The sequence below is a fragment of the Pristiophorus japonicus genome, chromosome 7, assembly GCF_044704955.1.
Source record: "Pristiophorus japonicus isolate sPriJap1 chromosome 7, sPriJap1.hap1, whole genome shotgun sequence".
Classification (NCBI taxonomy): Eukaryota; Metazoa; Chordata; class Chondrichthyes; family Pristiophoridae; genus Pristiophorus; species Pristiophorus japonicus.
Genome location: NC_091983.1, coordinates 23,177,601 through 23,192,557, shown reverse-complemented (window position 1 = coordinate 23,192,557; position 14,957 = coordinate 23,177,601). Strand labels below are relative to the sequence as shown.

Below are 14,957 nucleotides of genomic sequence, written 5' to 3'. Positions count from 1 at the left end.
GTCTGTACTGCAGGGACAGGACTTTACAGTGGCGACGAGTTACAGGATTACAGAATCCACAGAATGGCGACCAACGGCTCAGATGAAAAAATACAATGCTGGAGATAATTGGGAGGACTTTATAGAAAGGCTCCAGCAAAGCTTTGCAACCAAAGACTGGTTGGGCGACGATAAGGCAGACGAGAGAAGAGCCCATCTCTTGACCAGCTGTGGCTCGAAAACATACGCCTCAATGAAGGACCTGCTGGCACCCGAGAAACCAGCAAGCGAGTCGTTTGAAGAGTTGAGCACACTGGTAAGAGACCACCTGAAGCCAGCGAGCAGCCGACACATGGCCAGACACAGGTTCTACAACTGTGTGGGCCAGAGCATACCCGACTTCATGGCGGAACTTTGGAGGTTGGCTAGCTTATGTGAGTTCTCTGATGAACTAAGGAGAGAAGTGCTGAGAGACTTTTTTATTGAAGGAATAGGCCACGCAGGCATATTCCGAAAGCTCATAGAGACCAAGAACTTGACCCGAGAGGAAGCAGCATTGGTTGCACAGACATTCTTGGCAGGAGAAGAAGAAACGAGGTTAATCTACACTGCGGGTACGACAACTAACGAAACATCCGAACAAGGGATTCACAGCGTGAAACAAGCCGTTAACCCCACACACAGACAAAGGCAGGAGAGCAGGCCCTCAATGGCAGGCAGTGGTGCCAGAAGCCATCAAGGGCCACATGAATGGCCGTTCACACCTCATCAACCCACAATGCGAGCAAATCAATTACAAACTGAGAGAAGCTCAAGAGAGATCAGCCAGACGCAGCTCATCCTTCGGAAACAATGGAAGCAGTCTGTGCTGGAGATGTGGGGGAAGGCACTCATCAAAGGGTTGTCAATTTCAGCATGCCATTTGCAGAAACTGCAACTATACAGGGCATCTGGCCCGCATGTGCAGAAAAACGGCAGCTTGGCTGGTATATGAATCGGAAGGGTGGGAAAGCGAACCAGAAGACGGTGGGGACAGTACCCGGGACACTGAGGTACAGCGGGTCAACACGATCAATGGTCACTGCTCTTACAACAATGATGAGGGTCCTACTCAATGGGATACCCGTCAACATGGAGCTGGATACGGGAGCGAGTCAATCTCTCATGAGCGCTCAACAATTTGAACAGCTGTGGCCGCACAAAAGAGACAGACCAAAACTCACAAGGATCGACATCAAACTAAGGACCTATACCAAAGAAATAGTCCCAGTCCTTGGCAGCGCCATGCTCTCAGTCACACACAAAGGGACAGTGAACTGACTTCCCCTGTGGATTGTCCCTGGAGATCTCCCAGCACTGCTGGGGAGAAGCTGGCTGGCAAAACTAAATTGGAAATGGGATGATGTTCACGCCATGTCGTCAGAGGAACGGACCTCCTGCTCAACAGTTCTAAGTCGATTTGAACATCTCTTTCAGCCAGGTATGGGCACCTTCAAAGGGGCTAAAGTCAAAATCTACATCATGCAGGATGCTAGACCGGTCCATCACAAGACTAGAGCTGTGCCCAATGTGATGAGGGAAAAGATTGAACATGAACTGGACAGGCTTCTGCGGGAAGGCATTATCTCACCCGTGGAATTTAGCGACTGGGCAAGTCCCATCGTCCCAGTCATGAAGCCTGATGGATCCGTACGAATCTGTGGGGATTACAAATCTACCATAAACAGAGTCTCCCTACAGGACCCATACCTGCTGCCCAGAGCGGAGGACCTATTTGCCACATTGGCTGGAGGAAAACTTTTCTCGAAACTAGATCTCACATCTGCGTATATGATGCAAGAACTGACCGAAGAGTCTAAGCTACTCACCACCATCAACACACATCGAGGCTTTTTCATGCCCATTCGGCATCAGGTCGGCAGCTGCTATATTCCAGCGCAACATTGGAGAGCCTGCTCAAGTTCATCCCGGGGACGGTTGTATTTCAAGACGACATACTTATCATGGGCAGGGACACCGACTCCCATCTCCGCAATTTGGAGGAAGTACTAAAGTGGCTGGATCGGGTAGGCCTAAGAGTTAAGAAATCCAAGTGTCTGTTTCTCGCGCCCGAGGTTGAATTTTTGGGCGGAAGGATTGCCGCTAATGGAATCCGCCCAACAGAGTCCAAAACCGAAGCAATTCGCCTGGCACCCAGGCCTCAGAATGTCTCGGAACTGCGAGCCTTTCTCGGGCTATTCAATTATTTGGGAACTTTATGCAGAACTTAAGCACGCTGCTGGAGCCTCTCCACATGCTACACAGAAAGGGGTGTGATTGGTTTTGGGGGGACGCCCAGGAACGCGCCTTCAATAAGGCACGCAACCTTCTATGTTCCAACAGTGTTTTGGCTTTTTTTGATCCATGTAAAAAGCTAGTTCTTACATGTGATGCGTCAGCGTATGGGGTCGGGTGCATTTTGCAACATGTCAATGGTGCGGGTAAATTACAACCCATAGCTTATGCCTCCAGGTCACTTTCGCGGGCAAAGCGCGGATACAGAATGGTAGAGAAGGAGGCGCTCGCGTGCGTGTACAGTGTCAAAAAGATGCACCATTACCTTTTCGGGGCCAAGTTTGCATTAGAAACCGACCACAAGTGCCTCACGTCCCTACTATCCGAGAGCAAGGCAATAAATGCCAATGCCACGGCGTGCATTCAACGGTGGGCACTCATGCTGGCGTCTTACGACTACACAATAAGACACAGACCAGACACAGACAACTGTGCCGACGTGCTTAGCAGGCTACCCCTGGCGACCACGGAAGGATCTGACGAACAGGACTGTGAAATAGTCATGGAAATCAATGCCTTTGAGTCCACAGGTTCGCCAATGACGGCTCGCCAAATCAGAGCCTGGACGACCAGCGATCCCACGTTGTCCTTAGTAAAAAGATGTGTCTTAACTGGTGACTGGGCAGAGGCTCGCGATGCCTGCTCCGAGGAGATCAAACCTTTCCATAGGCGCATGCATGAGCTGTCACTACAAGCAGACTGCCTGATGTGGGGCAGCCGAGTAGTCAGGCCTCTGCGAGGCAGAGAGGCATTTGTCCGGGAGCTCCACTGTGAGCACCTGGGGATCGTTCTCATGAAGGCCATAGCCAGATCCCACGTCTGGTGGCCTGGCATTGACGCGGACTTGGAGCTCTGCGTTCGACGGTGCACCATTTGTGCCCAACTCAGTAATGCCCCCAGGGAGGCCCCCCTGAGCCCCTGGCCCACCAAACCGTGGTCGCGGATGCACGTTGACTATGCGGGCCCATTCATGGGCAAAATGTTCCTCATAGTTGTAGATGCATTTTCAAAGTGGATCAAATGCACCATTATAAACTCGAGCACCACCTCCACCACTGTGGAGAGCCTTGGAACTATGTTTGCAACGCACGGAATTCCTGACATATTGGTCAGTGATAATGGTCCGTGCTTCACCAGCGCAGAGTTCCAAGATTTTATAAGTGACCACGGCATAATCATGTTAAGACGGCACCGTTCAAGCCGGCATCCAACGGCCAGGCAGAGCGAGCAGTGCAAAGCATTAAACAAAGCATGCTCAAAATCCAAGGTCCCACGCTGCAGGGCCGCCTGTCGTGACTGCTGTTGGCATACAGATCTCGTCCGCATTCATTGACTGAAGATTCCCCCACGCAACTATTGATGAAACGGACCTTAAAGACCAGGCTCTCATTAATCCTCCCAGACATGCATGAAATCATTGAGGCAAAGCGCTGTAAGCTAACTGAGTACCATGACCGAAATTCGAGGGGGAGGGGAATGAGATAGGGGACAAAGTGTTTGTGCTAAACTATGGCAGGGGTCCCAAATGGCTTGCAGGGACAGTAACAGGCAAGGAAGGAAACATGCTACTGGTTGTACAAATGGACAATGGCCAAACCTGCCGGAGGCATGTAGACCAAGTCAAAAGTAGATTCACCAACAACACTGCTGAACTAGAGGCAGACTACAATGTGGAACTCACACCACACCTGGTGGACAGACAGGTGGAACAACTCGAGGAAAGGGCAATCCCAACAGACAGCCCAGGCGAGACACCAACAATCATACTGAACGAAACAGACAGCCCAGGCGAGATACCAGCAATCACACCGAAAGAAAAACAGGCACCAAGGCAAACAACTGAACCACAATGAAGACGCTCCATGCGAGAGCGTAGACCACCTGAGAGACTGAATCTATTCACCGTGCAGCCGCTGATCCAGTTGTGCCCAGATGAAGATCCATGTTGGGGCCAATTTTCCTCTCCAAATACACCTGAGAAGGCTCAGTACCCAAGCATATTTGGAGAGGATAAGGAGGTTTCCTCTTTTAAATTGTCCAGGATGTCTGGGGTTTCTCTGGGGTGAGAGGCATTGTACATGTACCTGAAGGAGAACACAGGAGAAGGGCACGCATGGTCGGGTGAGAGAAACAGCTGTCCAGCCTCATTTTCCTCCCCATCACCTGTGTTACGTCTTTGGACGCTCTAATAATGACTCCACAAGATAATGTGTTGTGCTTGAAGTGTAGTAACCTTAGTCCATTTAATGTAACTCCAGAGTGAGGATCACACCTGGTGGCCTGCCTTTTATACTAGGCCTGGCACACATGTACAGGTAACCTACAAGTCTCCCACTGCAGTGCCCTCTGGTGGCACACCTTTAATAATACAAGCAGTAACCATGTAGGATACATGACATCACTCTCCCCCAAGCCTTTAGTGCAAATTGCCTTCATGCATTGACTGTGCTCTGGGCTTAGCTCTATCTGGTTGACCCTTGGAGAGTCATTTCCATATTGGGTGAGTAGGTGGTGTTTTGTTGGCAGTAGAGTTGCTGGTGGTCTCTGTTTGTGCGTCCATGACCACTCAATTCTCTCCCCCTTCACGCCACCCCCCCCCCACCCCACACACATACAGATAGTGCCATTGGCTCATTGCATTCATATACATTCAAGTCCAAAAAAAAAATCTGCATTTACAGTATTGCATTCGTGGTACCATGGTGAGGTAAGTACATTTGAATGGCGAGGTACATACTTGGAATATACTTTGAGTCAGTGCTGGGTTCAGCACCGCTGGTTGAGGAAAACTAGTGCCAGAACTGCTGGACGGTGTCCAGGTAGTCTGGTGGCGGCGCGGTGCCCAGTGCCTGCTCTCGGGGCTTTTGCCGTTGCTCCTAGCGTCGGGCAGGTCCACAGATGCCTGTGACCTCCCTGCCCTCTCCTTACGCCCTGGGTCGCTGCTGCTCCCTGAGGAGCAGTCGTCTGGCAGTGCACAGGGAACTGCTGACTCGCTTGCCTGGGCGTTATTTGGTTTTGGTTCCTGGCTGGTCCCAGTCCCATTTGGGAGAACCGTTGCGGGTGACCCTTTGTTCCCGGGTGTAGCCTTGGTGGCGATAGGGTCTGGGGGCTGTGCCTTAGTGCAGTTTGTTCTTTCAGGTTCGTGGCAGTTGGTGCCATCGGGTGCCTGAGAGCTGGGGCCGATTGGGGGAAGGATAGCGATACCATTACTGTTGCCCTCCTGAGATCGCTTGCTCTGCAACTTTTATATATTAGCTGCTTGTGGCCACACTCCCTGGTGCATCACTCTGGTCCCAGGGACGCAGGCTACAGCATTGCGTAGCTCGCTGGACCTGTGTACTCCCGATGGGGTGTTTGCCCGCTGCATTGACTTTATGCAGTTGAAATCCTACATCATTACTTATTGTAAATACCCTGTAGCTCCGATCGCAATCGCGCGACTTTTCCTTGCTTACTGCATGTACACAACTCTGATCATCAATTACACATCTTACATGGTCGCAATCACGTGACTTTTTCTTGCTTATTGCATGCACACAACTCTGATCATCAATTACACATTTTACATCGAACTCACAGTTGCTGTTACATTGATTGAGAGTGTCGAACTGTCCCTTTAAGTGTGGTGAGTTGTGGGCCTCCTTTAAGAGAGCCTTGCTATCTTTACCCCAATCCTCTTCTTCGCTTGGTGCCATGTGTTGTTCCATCAGCGCTGCACCTCGTGGTGCGGCCGCTGACATCTTTTTCTTCAGCGCCTCACCGCGTGGTTTCGGCGCCATTTTTCTTTCATCTGCAATGTCGACTGTGGTGATCCTCTTCTCCACCACCGAAGCTGGGAAGTTGCCTCGGGGTCCGATTTTCTTCCTCTGGAGTCCTGCCACTGGAGCCTTGATAGTGCGTTCAGGTCGTCTCAGCTGGATTATCTCCACGCAGTCGTGCTGAGTGGTCTGTGCCTCGGGTGCTGTGCTGGTCTGCTCTCTGGTGCCGGATCCAACCTCAGGTGGGGGTTTGCTTTGCCTCTGAGTGCGGGGGACGTCGATCGCTGGAGGGATGAAATCTTCCCAACTCCAATGGATCTTCTACATTCACCTTCTTCCGAGTAGCGTTGGTCTATCACCTGCAACAATCCACAGGGGTAACTTGTACACTGTGCCGTCATGGAGTACCTTTACATCTGTACTACCAACAACTGGGATAAGTTCATTGGTGTAGGTGCGCAGCTTTGCCTGAACCGGGACCAACTTGAGTCGTTCAGCCTGATTGTCCCATAGCCTCTCAAAGGCTTCTTGATTCATTACTGACTGGCTCGCCCCCGTGTCCACTTCCATGAAGACTGGAACGCCGTTTATCTCAACTTCCATCCTCAACGGAGAGCATTCGGTGGTGCAGGTAAACATGCTGTACACCTCATCGTGGGGCTGAGCTGCCTCTCTGAATATCGCTTCATAATCCGCGCTGGATTCATGGCCATCTGCAGACTCTTCATCAACACAGTGAGTCATATTTCATTTGCACATTCGCTGGAGGTGGCCCTTTGTGCTGCAGCCTTTACATACATAGTCTTTAAAGTGGCACTGGTGAGCCCTGTGATTCCCTCCGCTACGCCAGCATGGAGCTATTCGATTAGCCCCCCTCGGCGGACTCTGAGTTAAGGGACTCGGGGGCCTGTTCTCTCTCCCGAGAAGATTCACGTTCTACGGTCCAGCCTCTAAAAGGCACCACTCTGTGCACAGTACTTGCCGGGTTTGAGTCCTGAGGATGAGTCATCTGCCTCGAGCTCCAGATCGTGGTCATGAGTGCCTGGCTCATGGAGATGGCCTTCTGCAGTGCGACTGTGGTATCCGCAGATAGTAGTTTATGAAGAAGGCCCTCATGGCCGATTCTGATGACAAAGATATCCCGCAGCGCTTCAGTGAGGCGGTCGCTGAAATCACACGGCGCCGCCAGCCTCCTGAGGTCTGCTGCATATTTCGCTATTTCCTGGCCTTCGGGCCGTCGATGTGTATAAAATCGGTGTCTGGCTGTGAGGATGCTCTCTTTGGACTTGAGTTGTTCTTGGATCAGCGTTACAAGCATTACATGCAGGTGCAGCAGGCGGTTAAGAAAGCAAATGGCATGTTGGCCTTTATAGCAAGGGGATTTGAGTACAGAGGCAGGGAGGTGTTGCTACAGTTGTACAGGGCATTGGTGAGGCCACACCTGGAGTATTGTGTACAGTTTTGGTCTCCTAACCTGAGGAAGGACATTCTTGCTATTGAGGGAGTGCAGCGAAGGTTCACCAGACTGATTCCCGGGATGGCGGGACTGACCTATCAAGAAAGACTGGATCAACTGGGCTTGTATTCACTGGAGTTCAGAAGAATGAGAGGGGACCTCATAGAAACATTTAAAATTCTGACGGGGTTAGACAGGTTAGATGCAGGAAGAATGTTCCCAATGTTGGGGAAGTCCAGAACCAGAGGTCACAGTCTAAGGATAAGGGGTAAGCCATTTAGGACCGAGATGCGGGGGAACTTCTTCACCCAGAGAGTGGTAAACCTGTGGAATTCTCTACCACAGAAAGTTGTTGAGGCTAATTCACTAAATATATTCAAAAAGGAGTTAGATGAGGTCCTTACTACTAGGGGGATCAAGGGGTATGGCGAGAAAGCAGGAATGGGGTACTGAAGTTGAATGTTCAGCCATGAACTCATTGAATGGCGGTGCAGGCTAGAAGGGCCGAATGGCCTACTCCTGCACCTATTTTCTATGTTTCTATGTTTCTACATGTTGGTCGTTGTCTTCGCTGGTGTCAGCAAGTCCCTGACGAGGCCGTAGACAATGGATCCACTACTGGTGAGCAGGATAGCTCTGCGCTTATCAGCCAGTGTGGCTGGATTGTCACCTGCCAGGTCATTTGCTGTGAGGAAATGGTCGAGCCTCTCCGCAAAGGTGTCCCAATCATCACCATCGGCGAACTGCTGCAACGTACCAAGGTTAGCCATTTTCGCGTGAAGGTCCGTAATCTTGTTGCCAATTGTTATGTCTTCAAATACTCTAATAATGACTCCACGAGGCAATGTGTTGTACTTGAACTGTAGTGACCTTAGTCCATTTAATGTAACTCCAGAGTGAGGATCACACATGCTGGCCTGCCTTTTATACTAGGCCTGGCACACCTGTACAGGTAATCTTCGAGTCTCCTACTGCTGTGCCCTCTGGTAGCATACTTTGTAATAGTACTAACAGTAACCATGTAGGATACATGACAACCTGAATGTTGCCGATTTTGAGGAGTGCTCAGAAGATTAGGAGACCAACATTGTTCGCATGCATGACACAAGACTCCCAAAGCAAGTGCTCTACTTGGAACTCCTACACGGTAAGCGAGCCCCAGGTGGGCAGAGGAAATGTTTCAAGGACACCCTCAACGCCTCCTTGATAAAATGCAACATCCCCACCGACACCTGGGAGTCCCTGGCCCAAGATTGCCCTAAGTAGTGGAAGAGCATCCGGGAGGGCACTGAGCACCTCAAGTCTCATCGCCAAGAATATGCAGAAAGCAAACGCAGGCAGCGGAAGGTGCGTGCAGCAAACCAGACTCCCTACCAACCCTTTCCTTCAACGGCTGTCTGTCCCACCTGTGACAGAGATTGTAATTCCCGTATTGGACTGTTCAGTCGCCTGAGAACTCACTTTTAGAGTGGAAGCAAGTCTTCCTCGATTTCGAGGGACTGCCTATGATGATGATGAGCGGACCAAAGGTGGATGAGGGGCAGCCAGCAAAGACCAGAGGATGAAAAAAGGTCATTCCTTTTCTTCTTTAGGGCCAGCGGGCTTGATGGTTTTTGGACAACAGCTAGTTGGCCCTGAAACTGATGGCCATTAATGCTGCAGCAGCAACTTTATTACTTTTCGTTACAATTTGCTTGACTAGTGCCTGGGCACAGGGAGAATGGACGGGCTGGAAATCACCCTATTATATTTTATATCAGTGTAAGAATCCATGGCAAAATGAAGCATATTTATCTACGATTAATAATTTATTGAATTACCGGTATATTTGCTGCTCATAGATCACGCAGACTTAAAATTGGGTAGCATGAGCTTATTCTACAAGGGAATAGGCATCCTAGTCTCATAGGTCATAGGTATCAGTGTGCATCAAACGGTTGCTCCTGTGGAACAAAAGGGTGGTTCAGTATATTAATGTATGTTGCGTGCCACTCTCTGCTCTGGTGGTTGCCTGGACAAGTGTTAATTCCCTGCAATCGCAGGTTGATCAAAATGGTTTGTAAGAATTCGGCGAAAACATACTTTTGGACTTAAGTTTTGGACATTGCTTGGGCACATTTTCTGTTACTGCAGAGGAGCAGAACAGCATGAAGTGGGACAGGTCCAAACATATCCCACAGGAATACACATCAGGTGGACATGGATCAATGGTTGATGGACAGGCCCTTTGTCATGCAATCAGTGAGAGATCAAGCAGATTGGTCGGTGCTCAGGACACAAAGGGAAGCAATCCAACCACACAGATTCGTTGGAGCCTTATCGAGGAAATAGCCCAGTAACAAAGGAACAGGTTCTTTCAGTTGCACTGCCTCAGGCGAAAGGACAGTTGAACTTTTGGCGCGAGAAGAAGCATTTTGGAAGTATAAGAGTGGCAGTTTGCAGCCATCTCTCTCTGTCCCCTCTTCTACGCCTGTTTGCGCCATTCAGCAGATCAGGACTGTGCACTCCGTCTGGGACGGAGAGAAGAAACACCATCTACGAGCAAAGTGAGCCTCGCTATTTCGACGGGGAAGCTGAACTTGAGACTGGACTTGAACACCACAGATTGGTACAGAACCAGAAGATATGCCTCATCAGGAGTAGCAGCGAGTAAGCCAGAGGGGTAATTGGTGAGCATTTATCCCAGCCCACACATCTTTAAAACCACAGCATAATGTGAAAGGGTGTCGTGTGTCCCAACCAAGCCTTAGGGGTTTTAGTAGGGAGGTTTCAGCACGGATCGTAAGCGTACACACAATCCTGTTGGACAGATTCGATGGTGCACTTTTGAATCTGAATAGGGGTGATTTAGTCGTGGGTACTTTGCTTTAGGGGCCTGTTCAGACGGGCCAGGGCTGTGTGTTGTACTGTGTTTGTTTGTTTTACACCACCAGGGTGTGTTTTTACTGGGTGCAGGTGTGTGCTTTAACTTGAATAAAAGCATTGTGATGGTTGAGACCAAAAGATCTGGCTATAACTGTGTATTTCTGTTCATCACTATAATTCCGGTATCTAGAACTGTTGTAAGAGGGGTGGGGGAGTGGGGGCTTTGGTGATTTGAAACCAGCAAGGACTAAACCACTTACAGTTGGTAATGATAAATAGATTTCTCAGGATTGAGTGAAGCCATTCCATTTAACTACAAACATTCTGTGGAGCTCTTTACAGTAAATGTTTGATTTGTGGTTGAATTGGTGTGAGCAAATGCCATATTTCCAAACACCTAAATGTAATTATGAGAAAAACTTATTTGTTGTAGTTCCATTAGTGCTGGACCATGCTCGGGCTGAGACCATCAAAGGTAGAATAAAAGTCAGGCTTCTTTGTGCTAGTGCAAGATGTAATGATTGTGAATCAAGCCTCAATGTTACTTTGGGTCTTACCACAGGTGAAACACCTTTCCCACATTACAACAGTGACTACATTCCAGAAGTACTTCATTGGCTGTAAAGCGCTTTGGGACGTCTGGTGGTCGTGAAAGGCGCTATATAAATCCAAGTCTTTCTTCCTTTTGTTGTTTGGGAATTTTGAGGAGAAAAATAAAATTTGCAATAAATTGTCATGGTTATTGTTCATTTATCTGTTCCATGTTCAATAAATCTGTCTGTTGGTTTACATCCCGAGCCATGATCTGATAGAATCGAGGCCCAAAGATTGTTTTGGGGAGGCAAATACTTTTCGAACACTGTCTTACCTGATGTCAATATTACTGATGCTCTTTCCCTCCCCTGCCTACCCCAGCACAATCTGCAGGAATCCCTTCAAGCCCCATCAGCATCTCTTTTGCCCACGTTTCTCCATTTCAATGATTCCAATCAAGGAAAATTAAGGCTGAGGAAAAAATGACAAGATAGACTTATATAGCGCCTTTCACAATCTCAGGATACCCCACAAAGTGCTTTTGCAGTGTAGTCACTGTTATAGTGCAGGAAACACAGCAGACAATGGCCCTGACATCCCGGTTGGAGGCTTCCCGCGGGCTGTTTGCCTAAAAGCAAGAGGTACGATCCGCACCTACCTTCTGCTCCTGCGCCCTCCTGGGATTGCGTTTTTCTCCGTAACATTCCCGCGCATCGCAGCGCGTCCACATCTTCAAGGTTCGTAAGTCTAAGAAGGAGTCACGTGGGACTGGACAACCAATTATGGTACAGTATTCTTATTGATAGTAATGGGAACGCCGTATCTCCAAGTTCCTATCAATGAGAATAACCCCCTAAAACACCCAAACACAACATAATAAATTTTAAAAACACCTCACATATTTAAAATTAATTGAAATTAAAGTTAATTAAATGTTTTCGAAAAATAACATTTGAGAGGATTTTTTTAATGTGTTTTGTTTTAGGGTTTAAAATAAACTTACCTTGATGGACAGGGATTTTATTCTAAAAATGTGTGTTTAACTTTAATTTTTATGTGTTTTAAAATTCTTACACTGGTAAATGTAGGCTATGTGCCTGCGTTTACCAGGTGTAAAAGTTTCAAGGACATTCGCTGGGCAAGAGATGGGCAAATAGCCCAATCTCTGCCCCGCAGATGTCCTTCCTGCGGGGATGCATTGGATCTGTCAAATTTGACAGATTGGAAAAGCCGGTTCTCGTCGCATTGTGCACTAAGAACCAGGATTTGTGAGGTCTCTTTGGCTACTTGCGCACATTGTACGTGTAGTGTATGTACGCCTTGCTTTACCTGCCACCAGGGGGAGCGACTGTCGGAGGTCATTGGGCCACAGACACACACGTGCAGCCCTTGTATATAAAGAAAGCCTCCATGTTTAATCCTCATTTTGAGAGCTAATAAAGTAGAGTCAGGTCGCACCTGATTGAGTTCATGGTACTAAGCCTATTGAGTTATTGCATACGCAACATTTGGCCACGAGGCACAATACCAACTTTCACGCACAAAAAAATAAATGAGCACCGTTGGAATCCTGGAGCAATTCATGGAGGGAGAAGACTGGGAGGATTTTACAGATTGCCCCGACCAGTACTTCGTGGCCAACAAGATGGATGAAGATGCTGACGCAGTTAGGCGCAGGGCGGTTTTCCTCACGGTTTGTGATCCAAAAATCTATGGCCTCATAAAGAATCTGCTCTCTCCTGCACGTCCAACGGAAAAGACCTATGAGGAATTGTGTGCTCTGATTCAGGACCATCTCAAATCTAAAGAAGGCATCATTATCTCGAGATATCACTTTTACAAGCATGTTTATTCTAAGGGACAGGATGTGGTGGAATTTGTTGCTGACCTGAGACGTCTCGCTGGGCCGTGTAAGTTTGGAACCGCGTTGAGAGCCATGCTGCGCGATGTCTTTGTAATAGGCATAAACCACGAGGTGATCCTGCGGAAGCTGCTGGCTGCGGAGATGCTGGATCGGGGCAGGGCCATCACGATCGCCCAGGCTTGCCTGACCACGGTCGATAGTACAAAGCAGATATCCTCGCAGAGTCAGAACTCCACGGCAAGTACTGTGCACCATATTGTGTCGTCGGTTGGCAGAACTGCACCTGGCAGGGCCTACCCGACTGTGTTTGCGAAACCTGTAACTGCACGAAGTCCACCATTGGGCATGAATCCGATTTCACACTGTGGCGTTGTGGGGGCAATCATCGGCCTCATCAGTGCCGTTTCAGACAGTATATTTGTAGAGGCTGTGCGAAAATGGGACACCTTCAGCGGATGTGTCCGCAGCTCAGCAAGCGTGCTGCGACACACCACGTGGATGATGATGACCGATCCGGAGCGGATCCGGCAATTCAACCCGAGATATCCGAGGAAGAAGTGTAAAGTTTACATTCATTCTTGACAAAGAACCAACCGATAATGATTGAAGTAAAATTGAAAGGTGTGCCGGTATCTATGGAATTAGACACGGGCGCGAGTCAGTCAATCATGAGCCAGAGTACTTTCGAAAACCTGTGGGACATTGAGTGCATTTAGAGTTAGGGTTAGGGTTAAGGTTAGGGTGAAACCCAAGCTGAGTCCAGTAAATGCAAAATTGCGTACCTACACCAAAGAGCTCATACCAGTGATTGGCAGTGCAGCAGTCAAGGTGTCGTATGATGGGGCGGTTCATGATCTATCGCTGTGAATCGTTCCAGGCAATTGTCCAACGTTGTTCGGCAGGAGTTGGCTTGAAAAAATAAAGTGGAATAAGCGCTCAGCAAATTTCCCTCGCTATTTGAACCGGACATCAACAACTTCACGGCAGCCAAGGTACAGATCCACCTGGACTCGGATGCAAGACCCATTCATCACAAAGCTCGGGCGATCCCGTACATGATGAGAGAGAAGGTCGAAATCAAACTGGACAGACTCCAACGTGAAGAGGTCATTTCACCAGTTGAATTTAATGAATGAGCTAGTCCCATTGTTCCTGTGCTGAAGAGTGATAGCACTGTCAGGATTTGTGGAGACTACAAGGTTACGATCAACCGAGTTTCAAAACAGGATCAGTACCCGTTACCAAAGACTGATGATCTATTTGCAACGCTAGCCGGGGGAAAGTCATTCACCAAATTGGATCTGACGTCGGCCTATATGACACAGGGGCTTGTCGAATCATTGAAGAAACTTACGTGCATCAATACGCATAAAGGGCTGTTCATTTACAACAGGTGTCCTTTTGGAATTCGCTCGGCTGCAGCCATATTTCAGAGAAACATGGAGAGTTTACTGAAGTCTGTCCCTAGAACCGTGGTGTTCCAAGATGACATTCTGGTCACAGGCTGTGACACTGCCGAACACCTGCACAACCTGGAAGAGGTTCTAAGTTGTCAGAACAAAGTGGGGCTCAGGCTGAAATATTCAAAGTGCATCTTTACGGCTCTGGAAGTTGAATTCCTGGAAAGGAAGATTGCTGCAGATGGCATCAGGCCAATGGACTCGAAAACAGAGGCCATCAAAAATGTACCCAGACCCCAGAATGTGGCGGAGCTGCGTTCGTTCCTTGGTCTTCTTAGGTAATTTCTTACTTAAATTGAGCATATTATTAGAGCCACTGCACATGCTGCTCAGAAAAGGCGACAACTAGGTTTGAGGGTATCTCAAGATAGAGCCTTCGAGAAAGCTAGAAATCGGCTTTGTTCCAACAAATTGCTGGTATATTATGACCCGTGTAAGCGTTTAGTATTGGCCTGTGATGCTTTATGACATGATGTTGGTTGCGTGCTCCAACAATCCAATAAGTCGGGCAAACTACAACCCGTTGCGTACGCATCGAGAAGCATGTCTAAAGCGGAAAGAGCCTACGGCATGGTAGAGAAAGAAGCTTTAGCCTGCGTATATGGGGTTAAAAAGATGCACCAGTATCTGTTTGGGCATCGTTTCGAGCTTGAAACTGATCACAAGCTGCTCATGTCTTTGTTTTCAGAGCATAGACGTATCAATAC

At 48.6% G+C, this 14,957-nt stretch overlaps 1 protein-coding gene across 1 annotated transcript in view; it reads right to left on the bottom strand.

Moving 5' to 3' along the window:
* LOC139266569 (protein eyes shut homolog) overlaps positions 1-14,957 on the bottom strand; it is a 341,043-nt gene that overhangs the window by 325,032 nt on the left and 1,054 nt on the right. The gene's annotated exons all lie outside the window — the stretch shown is intronic.